Source organism: Miscanthus floridulus, chromosome 8 (genome assembly GCF_019320115.1).
Source record: "Miscanthus floridulus cultivar M001 chromosome 8, ASM1932011v1, whole genome shotgun sequence".
Classification (NCBI taxonomy): Eukaryota; Viridiplantae; Streptophyta; class Magnoliopsida; order Poales; family Poaceae; genus Miscanthus; species Miscanthus floridulus.
Window position 1 is genome coordinate 58,813,200 of NC_089587.1, and position 12,092 is coordinate 58,825,291.

A 12,092-nucleotide genomic window follows, 5' to 3' on the forward strand; every position below is an offset into this window, starting at 1 on the left:
ATCCATAATTGCAGATCATGTTCGAGTGTATGAAGATAGCGCCAAGGCACGACACTACGATCATTGTCACAGTGTAGCACACTGGCATGGTGCACAGATGTGCAACTGGTAGCTGCATTCCCTGTAATAGAAATGCATGTAGTACTCTATATACTTCATGAGGGTATAGTGGAATCTCATGCTATTTAGGACATTTAATTTATGAATTTAAGGATAATAGGAAGCATCGGTTTGAGAAAAATGGAAGCGAAACATGGTTGAGCACGGCTGTGAGTGGAGTGGCACAAATAGAGCTCTATTTGAACCAAATCCAGAGAAAAAATATGTAGTTTCCATCCGAAGTGAGCAGTGAGAAGCTTGCAAGTATGGATTTAAAGTGTGTGCTTGCAAGTATGGTTCAAGAGCAGTGGTAAATATGTGAATATCATTTTTGATCTAATCCTTTGTAGAGGCTGAACTTTTGATAAGGTGAATGATAAATTAACAGTACCTTTTTTTTTAAAAAAAGAGAGAGTAAGATTTAACTTCTAAGACGAGGCTTTTACATGCATGTCATTAAAATAGTTTGTAATTACACACGAGCCATTAAAAAAATTGACCGCACACGAGTGCCATCGTTCTGAACTTCTTTGCTCTCCAAGCCATTCCGTCCGAGTTCCGTTCGTTTTTCACCGTTTGAAGTCCTGACAAGTGGGTCCGGTCAGTCAAAACGTCCATAATACCCCTCTCATCCCTATCCTCTCTCTCTCAATCTCTCTCTCCCTCTCTCATCCGCGTCTCCCACCTTCGGCAGCAAATCGCACAAAACCAAATGGCAACAGCAGCGGTCATCAGCGGCGGGTGGACGCGCATCCGCACGCTCGGCCACGGCGCATCGGGCGCGGTGGTGTCGCTCGCCGCCGACGAAGCCTCGGGCGCGCTCTTCGCAGTCAAGTCCGCGCCCACGGGGACGGCGGCGGTAGAGCACCTGCGGCGCGAGGGGGGCATCCTGTCCGCGCTCCGGTCCCCGCACGTCGTCCCCTACCTAGGCGTCCGCGCCGCGCCCGACTGGGGCTGCCAGCTGCTCCTCGAGTTCGTGCCGTGGGGCTCGCTCGCGGACGTGGCGGCTCGGAGCAGCGGCGGCGGGCGCCGCGGCGACGACGAGCGCGCGGTGGCCGCGTACGCCACGGACGTGGCGCGGGGCCTGGCGTACCTCCACGCGCGGTCGCTCATGCACGGGGACGTCAAGGCGTGGAACGTCGTGGTCGGCGCCGACGGCCGCGCCAAGCTCGCGGGCTTCAGGTGCGCCAGGGCGGTGGGCAGCTCCGGCTCCGGCTCCGCCTCCACGCGCCCCACCATCATCGGCGGCACGCTGGTGTTCATGGCGCCCAAGGTGGCTCGCGGGGAGGAGCAGGTGAAGGGTCGAGATGGCGACTAGAGGGGGGGTGAATAGTCTTTTCTAAAACTTAATCGCGTCGGCTAACCGATACAAATGCGGAATTAAAACTATCGGTCTAGCCAAGACTATACCCCACTATATATGTTCACTAGCACCTTGCAAAGATAACAATTATGCAACAAAGGTGCCGGGCTAGCTAGAGCTCTCCTAAACAATTCTAGGAGCAAGGTTACACAAACCTATGCCACTAGTACTTTAAGCGACAAGGGAGCTCCTACACATGCTAGTAAGCAAAAGCACAAAGCTAACTAAGCTCACTAGCAATGCTCAATAACAAGGCAACCAATGCCTAATTAGAGAGCGCAAATACTTAGTTACATAAACTAAGCAATGTGACTAACAAGGTTACTAAAACCAAATTAGCCACGCAAGGGAGCTACTTCTATGCTACACAAGCAAGAAGGTAATTAGCAAGCTACACAAGCTATCTAATTACTAGAGCAACTACACAAGCTTAATATGTATAAAAGTAATTGCAAGCTTGTGTAATGGGGATGCAAACCAACGGGAAGAATAAGGTTGACACGATGATTTTTCTCCCGAGGTTCACGTGTTTGCCAACACGCTAGTCCCCATTGTGTCGACCGCTCACTTGGTGGTTCGGCGGCTAATTAGCATCACCCGCTAAGCCCGCACGTCGGGCGCCGCAAGAACCTACCCCTTGAGTGAGGGTAGCTCAATGACACGCTTTACTAGAGTTGCTCTTCGCGGCTCCCGCGGGGCGAGCACAAGTACCCCTCACAAGCTCTTCTCCGGAGCTCCGCACAATCTTCTTGCGGGCTTCGACGGAGACCACCACCAAGCCGTCTAGGAGGTGGCAACCTCCAAGAGTAACAAGCACCACCGGCTTGCAACACGATCACCTAGTGCCACTCGATGCAATCTCACGATGCAATCGCACTAGAATCGCTCACTCACACAATCGGATGATCACTATCAAGTATATGTGTGATGGAGGGCTCCCAAGCACTCACAAGCATGGACACTAAGTCCCTTGAGGTGCTCAGCTTCAGCCATGGCCGAGGGCCACTTCTATTTATAGCCCCAAGGGCTAAACTAGCCGTTACCCCTTCACTGGGCAACGGTCGGGCCGACCGGACGCTCCGGTCCGATCGACCGGACGCTGGACCTCAGCGTCCGGTCACGCGATACTCGCCACGTGTCCCCTGCGTTCAACGGTCATCTTCCGATCCCAACGGTCATCTACCGACCGGACGCAGCACTTCAACTGACCGGACGCTGGACCCTCAGCGTCCGGTCGTTTCCAGTAAGCTCCCGAGCATGACCGGACGCGTCCGGTCGAACGCGATCGGACGCAGCCAGCGTCCGGTCACTCTACAGCTACTGCTACACTCCACGTCAGCGCGACTGGACGCAGCCTGCCAGCGTCCGGTGCATTCAGATCCAGCGTCCGGTCAGTTGACCGACGCCAGCATCTTCTCCATTCTCTTCACCCTTGCTCAAGTGTGCTAACCACAAGAATTTGCATCTGGCGCAATAGAAAATAGATATTCCATTTTCCCGAAAGCACCGAATCCCGCCGGACAAGCTCGGCGGGAGGGAGAGAGGGACCCAAACCCATCTCACCCCTGCAAACACCACCTCCTTTGTAAATGTGCCAACACCACCAAGTGTACACCACCATGTGTATGTGTGTTAGCATTTTCACAATCATTTCCCAAAGGATGTTAGCCACTCAACTTGCCACGCCACTCGATCCTAGCGACAATGCAAAGTTAGATCACTTGAGTGGCACTAGATGACCGATATGCAAATAAGTTTGCCCCTCTTGATAGTACGGCCATCTATCCTAAACCCGGTCATAAACTTCTCTACGCACCTATGACCGGTGAAATAAAATGCCCTAGGTTATACCTTTGCCTTGCGCATTCCATTCCATCTCCTCCAATGTCGATGCAACACATGCACCAACACGATCAACAATGATATGATCCACTTCATATCATCACATGATCATATTGGTTCATCGATCTTGACTCTACTTGCTCTTCACCGTTGCCATCGTCCATCGGCGCCAAGTCTTGCTCAAGCTTCACCGCCACGCGGTCCATCACTCCAAAGCCTTCGACTTGCCCTTCACGCTTGCAACCGGTCCATCAAGCCAAGTCATGTCTTGATCTTCTCCACCTTGATCACATGACTCAATGTCATGTCTCATGTGTAATAAGCTCCTTCATCATCACATGTGTGAGCTTTGCAACATCTCCAAGCCATTTTCACCTTCATGGCATATGTTGCTCACACACATGTACCTGTGGACTAATCACCTGTGTATCTCACATAAACACAATTAGTCCACCTAGGTTGTCACTCAATTACCAAAACCAACAAGGACCTTTCAATCTCCCCCTTTTTGGTAATTGATGACAACTCTACAAAGATATGGAAATTAAGCTCTTTTGGATTCATGTTGCTTGCCCAAGCAATTTTACCATGTGTAAATGATTTTGGACAAGTACCATAAACCCGAAATGGTAGTGTTTGCTCCCCCTACATATGTGCTAGAGTATTTAAATTGAAGCATGCACATATGCATAGATTAAAATTGTGGGAGAGTAAATACTACAAAATGATGCTAAGGTGTATAGAATAAACCTTTGAAGCGTGTACCAATCGTAGTTGCACCTTTAAGTTCATCCTTAGCACCATGGTTAGCTAGATATCACTTGAAATAAAAGCACTAGATACCTCATGAGATCAACATTAAAATCAAGGTACTAGCATTACTTAAAGAATATACCAAGTGTCTAGCTATCATCCTATGCATGCTAGTTATCAAATCATCATCCAAGTTCTACAACTAGCATACATCACACAAGCATGCATATTGAATTTAAAAATTTATGCAATGCAAGCAAGCACATGAATATGCACATATCAAATGCAATCAATCAAAGTTCATGAGCTTGCTCCCCCTACTTGTGTGCTTCTCTTGTCCAAGAATTTTGATCCATCTCTTTTCTTCAATGTTGCTCCCTCTTTGTCCATGTCCATGTCCAACCTTTTTCATATCTTATCTTCTTATCTCTCCCCCTTTGTACAATCTCTCCCCAAGCTTCATATCTTTGTACAATCTCTCCCCCTTTGTCATCAATTTCCATAAAAGGTATGCTTCTTATTGATGCAAAGGTGTGCACTTTGGGGTAGATGGTTGAGACTAGAATTTTACATTTTTGATGGACATTACTTGAATATTGGAATGACACCACATGTAGATACCATTTAGAAGTTGCAACTTGTACTACTTGTATCTTATCATTCTATGTATGGGTCATCCATTTTATTTCACTTAAGCTCTTGTAGGTGAGGGATGCATTCTTTAGTTGATGATCACTTAAAGTTGAGGATCACTTGTGGAACTATCGTCTACTATATATAGATACCACTTGTAGGAAGTGAATACCATTTGAAAAAATCTTCTAGTATGGAACCACTTGTTTGATTTTTCAATAAAGATCATTTCTTGAACATTTGCTATCTTCATGAGTACCACTTATAGGATATCACTTGTGAGTTGAAACATACAAACTAGATATCCATTTGCATTGTTTTCTTGTGCTTGTACTCTTATCACTATCATGAGCTTCTTATGATTGACTTGAACTAAATTGATTTGCTTAAGCTTTCAAGTCCGGTTTGAACCAATGACAAGCTTCTTCACACCTCTTTTTAAGGGTTATCTTGTCAATGTTGTACTTGTCACTTGTTTAGCAATCCAAATTAAGTCAAGTACTTGGGTTCACTAGCTCATGAACAAATTCATGTACTAACCACTAGATCAAGTACTCATTCAAGCAATAGTGGTAGGCTATGAATTTAAACATTTCATTTGTTATGCATGATCCTATGAAGCATGTACTATATGCACTAACTGCATACTAGTAAGGGATGAAATGATCATGCACATTACAATGATACCTTTGCTATGTTGGAGTAGAGGATAGTCACATAGATTCCAATGCATTACTCCAATAGCAATGTGAAGTCCAATTATAAGCTTGGTGAAGACCAATAGATACCAATTTGAATCTCATTCTTCACCCATATGAAATGAATACCACTTATGATCAAGTGCACTTTCTTGTTGTGGTTGACTTGCTTCATCTTTTGATCTTAGCTTGTATGAGAGCATCAATATGATAATACCACTTGAAATATCATGACTAGCTCTCTTTTGGGTGTTGCTTGTTTTTCTTGATCAATCCTTTTGATTGCTTCAACTAAGCATCTCAAATGTTCCTCGGATCACCACTTCCATGTTAGCCTTCCAAGTACCACACTTGGTTCACCTACACATAGGCGGCAAGCCCCTACACTAGGGAGAAGTGACCTTTCTCCAAGAACCATTCTTGATACTCACTTGAAATAACTTGATTGATTGATCCAAGTGATGGACTTAATTTGATGAGTAACCTTGATTCCTTCTTTAAGTCCTTTTCTTTCTTCTTGTTTAAGTTCTTTTCTTTCTACCAAAAGATTTCCAATTACAACTAGAACTTAAACTTCATCTTCATCTTGAGTTTGATCTTGATCTTCTAATTTGAGTACCAAAAGTGTCCAAAGTACACTCCTTAATCAAATGGCATTGTACTCTTTTCATGTCATGCTTAAAGATCATCTCAAAACCAAACTTAGGTACCTCAAATACTCATAAGTATATTTCAACTTGAGGACCTTTCAATCAAAGTGACTCTAAATAAATCCAATTCTTGTCACTTTTCTAGCAGATTTTGTACTCTCCAAAGAAATAGGTATATCTCTCAAAGTACAAATCCAAATATCATGAAATTTGGTGGAGATGTGCATTACTAAGTTAGCTAGCAGCTGTAAAAATTTGAGCTTCATTTGACTTCTAGATTGCTACCAGATTTCAGTTCTTCCACCACTGCTACATGCTGAAAACTGCTGCACTATAGCTGACAAGAACTACTCCAAAACCGAAGCATTTCTTATCCAATTCTCATGAAATTTCTACAGCATCTTATATCATAAGTCTAGAGCATGTACACAAATTTTCATGCCAATCCAATAGGTTTTGATAACTCAAATATGGCAATGATCACAGCTAGCTCAGATTTTGAATATATGACAGATTTTAAGCAATTGAGCTATACTTCATCAAATATGAATCAAACTTGATACTAACTTGTTTGAATACTTCCATAAGACATATATCCATTCAAACCACTTACTAAAAGTCATCTTATGAATTTATCCAACACAAATCAATCCAAACTTGATCACTAAGCAATTATCCATTCAAACATCTCATAGCAAGCAACATTGCATATTTATCTAATTGAATCAACTCATATGCACCCAAATGAAATGATCAACTAGAGATATACCTTGGTTAGCTCATGATCATCCAACTAGCAAGCTTCAACTCAATTATTTGCAAGTCATCAAATATTCCAATAAATCACCACAACTTGAAATTTACACTTGTATGTTGTAGCACATTTGGACTTCACTCAATTTGTCATGGCATTGGGATTGGATGTGCACTAAGCTTCATATCTTGATTCAACATATGATGATCATTATGAAGACAATTGAATCAAGCCTCCAATGCTAATGGTACCTACACACATTCATCCACTTTTTGATGGTACCCAAACAAGTTTGGGTCCTCTCAAGTTAGGAGCAACATACTTAGGCATAGCCTTAGTATGAGTAGCGGGATGTTTTACAATGGCAATCATAGAGGTACCATTACCATCCTTTCTAAGCATATCATGATCATCAATTAAAATAGGCTTAGAAATTTTACCTAGGGGACATGAATGTGCCATGTGTCCCCTTTCCCGGCATGAGTAGCACTTTCTCTTTGCTTGAGCCTTCTCTTCTTTGCTCATGTGGTGCTTCTCATTGCCTTGCCTCTCATGGTTTGCTTGAGCCTTCTTCTCAAGCTTGTTAGGACACTTAGAGGCAAAGTGTCCCATGCTTTCACACTTGAAGCACTTGATGTGAGCATAGACTTTCTTCTCATCTTCATTCTTGCTCATCATCTTGGCATCTTGGATTTGCATTTGATGCCTTGCCTTTCCACCCCTTCTTGTTTTCTTCTTCTTAATCAACAAATCACCATCTTCATGGTTGATCTTGATTTGCTCTTGGGGTGTCTTCTCTTGCTCAACTTGTGGCTTTGGTTGAGGCTTCACTTGTTGCTTCACCAATTCCTTGGTTGGGCACATCGAGGTAAGATGACCCCAAGTGCCGCACTTGAAGCACTTGACATGCTTTAGCCTCTCTTCTTCTTTCTTCAACTTGAGCTTCTCGATGTTAGGGCAACCATTTGCAAAGTGTCCCGCTTCATGACACCGGTAGCACATGGTATGAGAGAGCTTTCTTTGTTGTAGCTTCTTCATCTTTCTTTCTCTCTTCATTTCGCCCTTTGTCATCTTCTTCTTGAAGCCAAGGCCACACTTGTCACCATAGTTTCTTCGAGTCTTCAACATGTGCTCAAAGGTGACTTTTGAGTTGTAGCACCTCTCTAACTTGTTGCTCAATTTCTTCACTTCATTTTTGAGCTCATTGTTCTCCTTCAAGAGGTTAGTCTCACAAGACATAGAAGTAGAACAAGCATCTATTTGTGAAGAGCATGACATATCTAATAAGTCATCACAAGAGGTGGATACATGCTTCTTTTCTACATCACAAGGTTTAGCAACATTTTGCAATTGATCTTTTGACCCATGTGATGAGTTCTCATTATTTTTAAGTTTCTTTATAAATACTTTAATGAGAGAAGCTTGTTTTTCTAATAATTCATCATGAGATGTAAGAAGTGTCTCATGATTCAATTTAAGCTCATCAAGTGAAGATTTATAAGCATTATTTAACTTCTTATGTTCTTCACAAGAGTTCTTTAGAAATGAGTTTTCATTTTCTAATTTCAATGTTATAGCTTTCTCATTTTCTAAAGACATGGTCATGCTAGCAAGTCTACTAACAAGCTCATCATATGAATCAACATGATCAACCACATCATCATTTGATACCTTGGTGTCACCTTGTGACATGAGACAATGTGGTGTAGTGGATGGGCTTGTAGTAGCATCATCATGGTTTGAGCATGAACCATCATCACCATCAAGTGTGCATGGGGTAGCATCATCACTTGCAACACTTGTGGCATCATCATCAACCTTGTCAAGTGAACTTGTGGTAGATCGATCATCATCATCACTTGACAATGAGGTGGAGCAATCTTTCACAATCACCAAATTGTGATCATGCTCAACACACTCATGCATCTCCTTCTTGGGCTCATCCTCTTTCTTGAATTTTCCATCATCCCATGTGGAGGAATCACCGAAGGTGTCCTTGATGGAGTCCCATATCTCACGAGCGGTCCCCTTGTAGTTTACTTGCTTCATCAAATCAAAATGTAAAGCATCCAATAGAAAACAACAAGCATTTGCATCAAGTTCATAGAGGACTCTTTGAGCTTTGGTTAGAGTTCTATGATCCAAGACATGGGAGAGACCACTAGTGACAACCCACCAAAATTTAGGTCCCTTTGCACGAAAATGATCAAGCATATGATTTTTCCAAAGTGCAAAGTTAGTGCCATTAAAAATGTGATTCTCACAACCATCTAGCCCATTAGATGCCATCCTCTCGGGTCGGTGAAGACCACAAATGAGAGACCGTGCTTTGATACCACTTGAAGGGTCGAGATGGCGACTAGAGGGGGGGGGGTGAATAGTCTTTTCTAAAACTTAATCGCGTCGGCTAACCGATACAAATGCGGAATTAAAACTATCGGTCTAGCCAAGACTATACCCCACTATATATGTTCACTAGCACCTTGCAAAGATAACAATTATGCAACAAAGGTGCCGGGCTAGCTAGAGCTCTCCTAAACAATTCTAGGAGCAAGGTTACACAAACCTATGCCACTAGTACTTTAAGCGACAAGGGAGCTCCTACACATGCTAGTAAGCAAAAGCACAAAGCTAACTAAGCTCACTAGCAATGCTCAATAACAAGGCAACCAATGCCTAATTAGAGAGCGCAAATACTTAGTTACATAAACTAAGCAATATGACTAACAAGGTTACTAAAACCAAATTAGCCACGCAAGGGAGCTACTTCTATGCTACACAAGCAAGAAGGTAATTAGCAAGCTACACAAGCTATCTAATTACTAGAGCAACTACACAAGCTTAATATGTATAAAAGTAATTGCAAGCTTGTGTAATGGGGATGCAAACCAACGGGAAGAATAAGGTTGACACGATGATTTTTCTCCCGAGGTTCACGTGTTTGCCAACACGCTAGTCCCCGTTGTGTCGACCGCTCACTTGGTGGTTCGGCGGCTAATTAGCATCACCCGCTAAGCCCGCACGTCGGGCGCCGCAAGAACCTACCCCTTGAGTGAGGGTAGCTCAATGACACGCTTTACTAGAGTTGCTCTTCGCGGCTCCCGCGGGGCGAGCACAAGTACCCCTCACAAGCTCTTCTCCGGAGCTCCGCACAATCTTCTTGCGGGCTTCGACGGAGACCACCACCAAGCCGTCTAGGAGGTGGCAACCTCCAAGAGTAACAAGCACCACCGGCTTGCAACACGATCACCTAGTGCCACTCGATGCAATCTCACGATGCAATCGCACTAGAATCGCTCACTCACACAATCGGATGATCACTATCAAGTATATGTGTGATGGAGGGCTCCCAAGCACTCACAAGCATGGACACTAAGTCCCTTGAGGTGCTCAGCTTCAGCCATGGCCGAGGGCCACTTCTATTTATAGCCCCAAGGGCTAAACTAGCCGTTACCCCTTCACTGGGCAACGGTCGGGCCGACCGGACGCTCCGGTCCGATCGACCGGACGCTGGACCTCAGCGTCCGGTCACGCGATACTCGCCACGTGTCCCCTGCGTTCAACGGTCATCTTCCGATCCCAACGGTCATCTACCGACCGGACGCAGCACTTCAACTGACCGGACGCTGGACCCTCAGCGTCCGGTCGTTTCCAGTAAGCTCCCGAGCATGACCGGACGCGTCCGGTCGAACGCGATCGGACGCAGCCAGCGTCCGGTCACTCTACAGCTACTGCTACACTCCACGTCAGCGCGACTGGACGCAGCCTGCCAGCGTCCGGTGCATTCAGATCCAGCGTCCGGTCAGTTGACCGATGCCAGCATCTTCTCCATTCTCTTCACCCTTGCTCAAGTGTGCTAACCACAAGAATTTGCATCTGGCGCAATAGAAAATAGACATTCCATTTTCCCGAAAGCGCCGAATCCCGCCGGACAAGCTCGGCGGGAGGGAGAGAGGGACCCAAACCCATCTCACCCCTGCAAACACCACCTCCTTTGTAAATGTGCCAACACCACCAAGTGTACACCACCATGTGTATGTGTGTTAGCATTTTCACAATCATTTCCCAAAGGATGTTAGCCACTCAACTTGCCATGCCACTCGATCCTAGCGACAATGCAAAGTTAGATCACTTGAGTGGCACTAGATGACCGATATGCAAACAAGTTTGCCCCTCTTGATAGTACGGCCATCTATCCTAAACCCGGTCATAAACTTCTCTACGCACCTATGACCGGTGAAATAAAATGCCCTAGGTTATACCTTTGCCTTGCGCATTCCATTCCATCTCCTCCAATGTCGATGCAACACATGCACCAACATGATCAACAATGATATGATCCACTTCATATCATCACATGATCATATTGGTTCATCGATCTTGACTCTACTTGCTCTTCACCGTTGCCATCGTCCATCGGCGCCAAGTCTTGCTCAAGCTTCACCGCCACGCGGTCCATCACTCCAAAGCCTTCGACTTGCCCTTCACGCTTGCAACCGGTCCATCAAGCCAAGTCATGTCTTGATCTTCTCCACCTTGATCACATGACTCAATGTCATGTCTCATGTGCAATAAGCTCCTTCATCATCACATGTGTGAGCTTTGCAACATCTCCAAGCCATTTTCACCTTCATGGCATATGTTGCTCACACACATGTACCTGTGGACTAATCACCTGTGTATCTCACATAAACACAATTAGTCCACCTAGATTGTCACTCAATTACCAAAACCAACAAGGACCTTTCAGCAGGGCCCCGCCGCCGACATCTGGGCGCTTGGCTGCACCGTCGTCGAGATGGTCAAGGGCCGCGCGCCGTGGAGCGATGTGGTGGACAGCCTCCCCGTGGCCGTGCACCGACGCCGTGCCGGAGGTGCCCGCGTGGATGTCCACCGAGGCCAAGGACTTCCTGGCCTGCTGTTGCTTCGCGAGGAACCCGCGCGACCGGTGCACGGCGGCGTAGCTCTTGGAGCACCCGTTCCTGCTGGCGTCAGCAGCCGGCTACAGCGATGTCAAGGCGGAGGGGGCGGCTGCTGCGGCGGAATGGTGGGTGTCTCCCAAGAGCACGCTGGACGCCGCGGCCAAGAAGAACGAGAAGAGAGAGAGAGAGTTTGAGAGAGAGAGAGAGAAAGCATAGGGATGAGAGGGGTATTATGGACGTTTTGACTGACCGAACCCACTTGTCAGGACTTCAAACGGTGAAAAACGAACGGAACTCCGACGGAATGGTTTGGAGAGCAAATAAGTTCACAACGATGGCACTCGTGTGCGGTCAATTTTTTTTAATGGCTTATGTGTA

At 45.5% G+C, this 12,092-nt stretch overlaps 1 pseudogene; it reads left to right on the top strand.

Moving 5' to 3' along the window:
• The first annotated feature begins 811 nt into the window (after positions 1-811).
• LOC136469140 (mitogen-activated protein kinase kinase kinase 17-like) lies at positions 812-11,930 on the top strand (annotated as a pseudogene).
• The last annotated feature ends 162 nt before the right edge of the window (positions 11,931-12,092 follow it).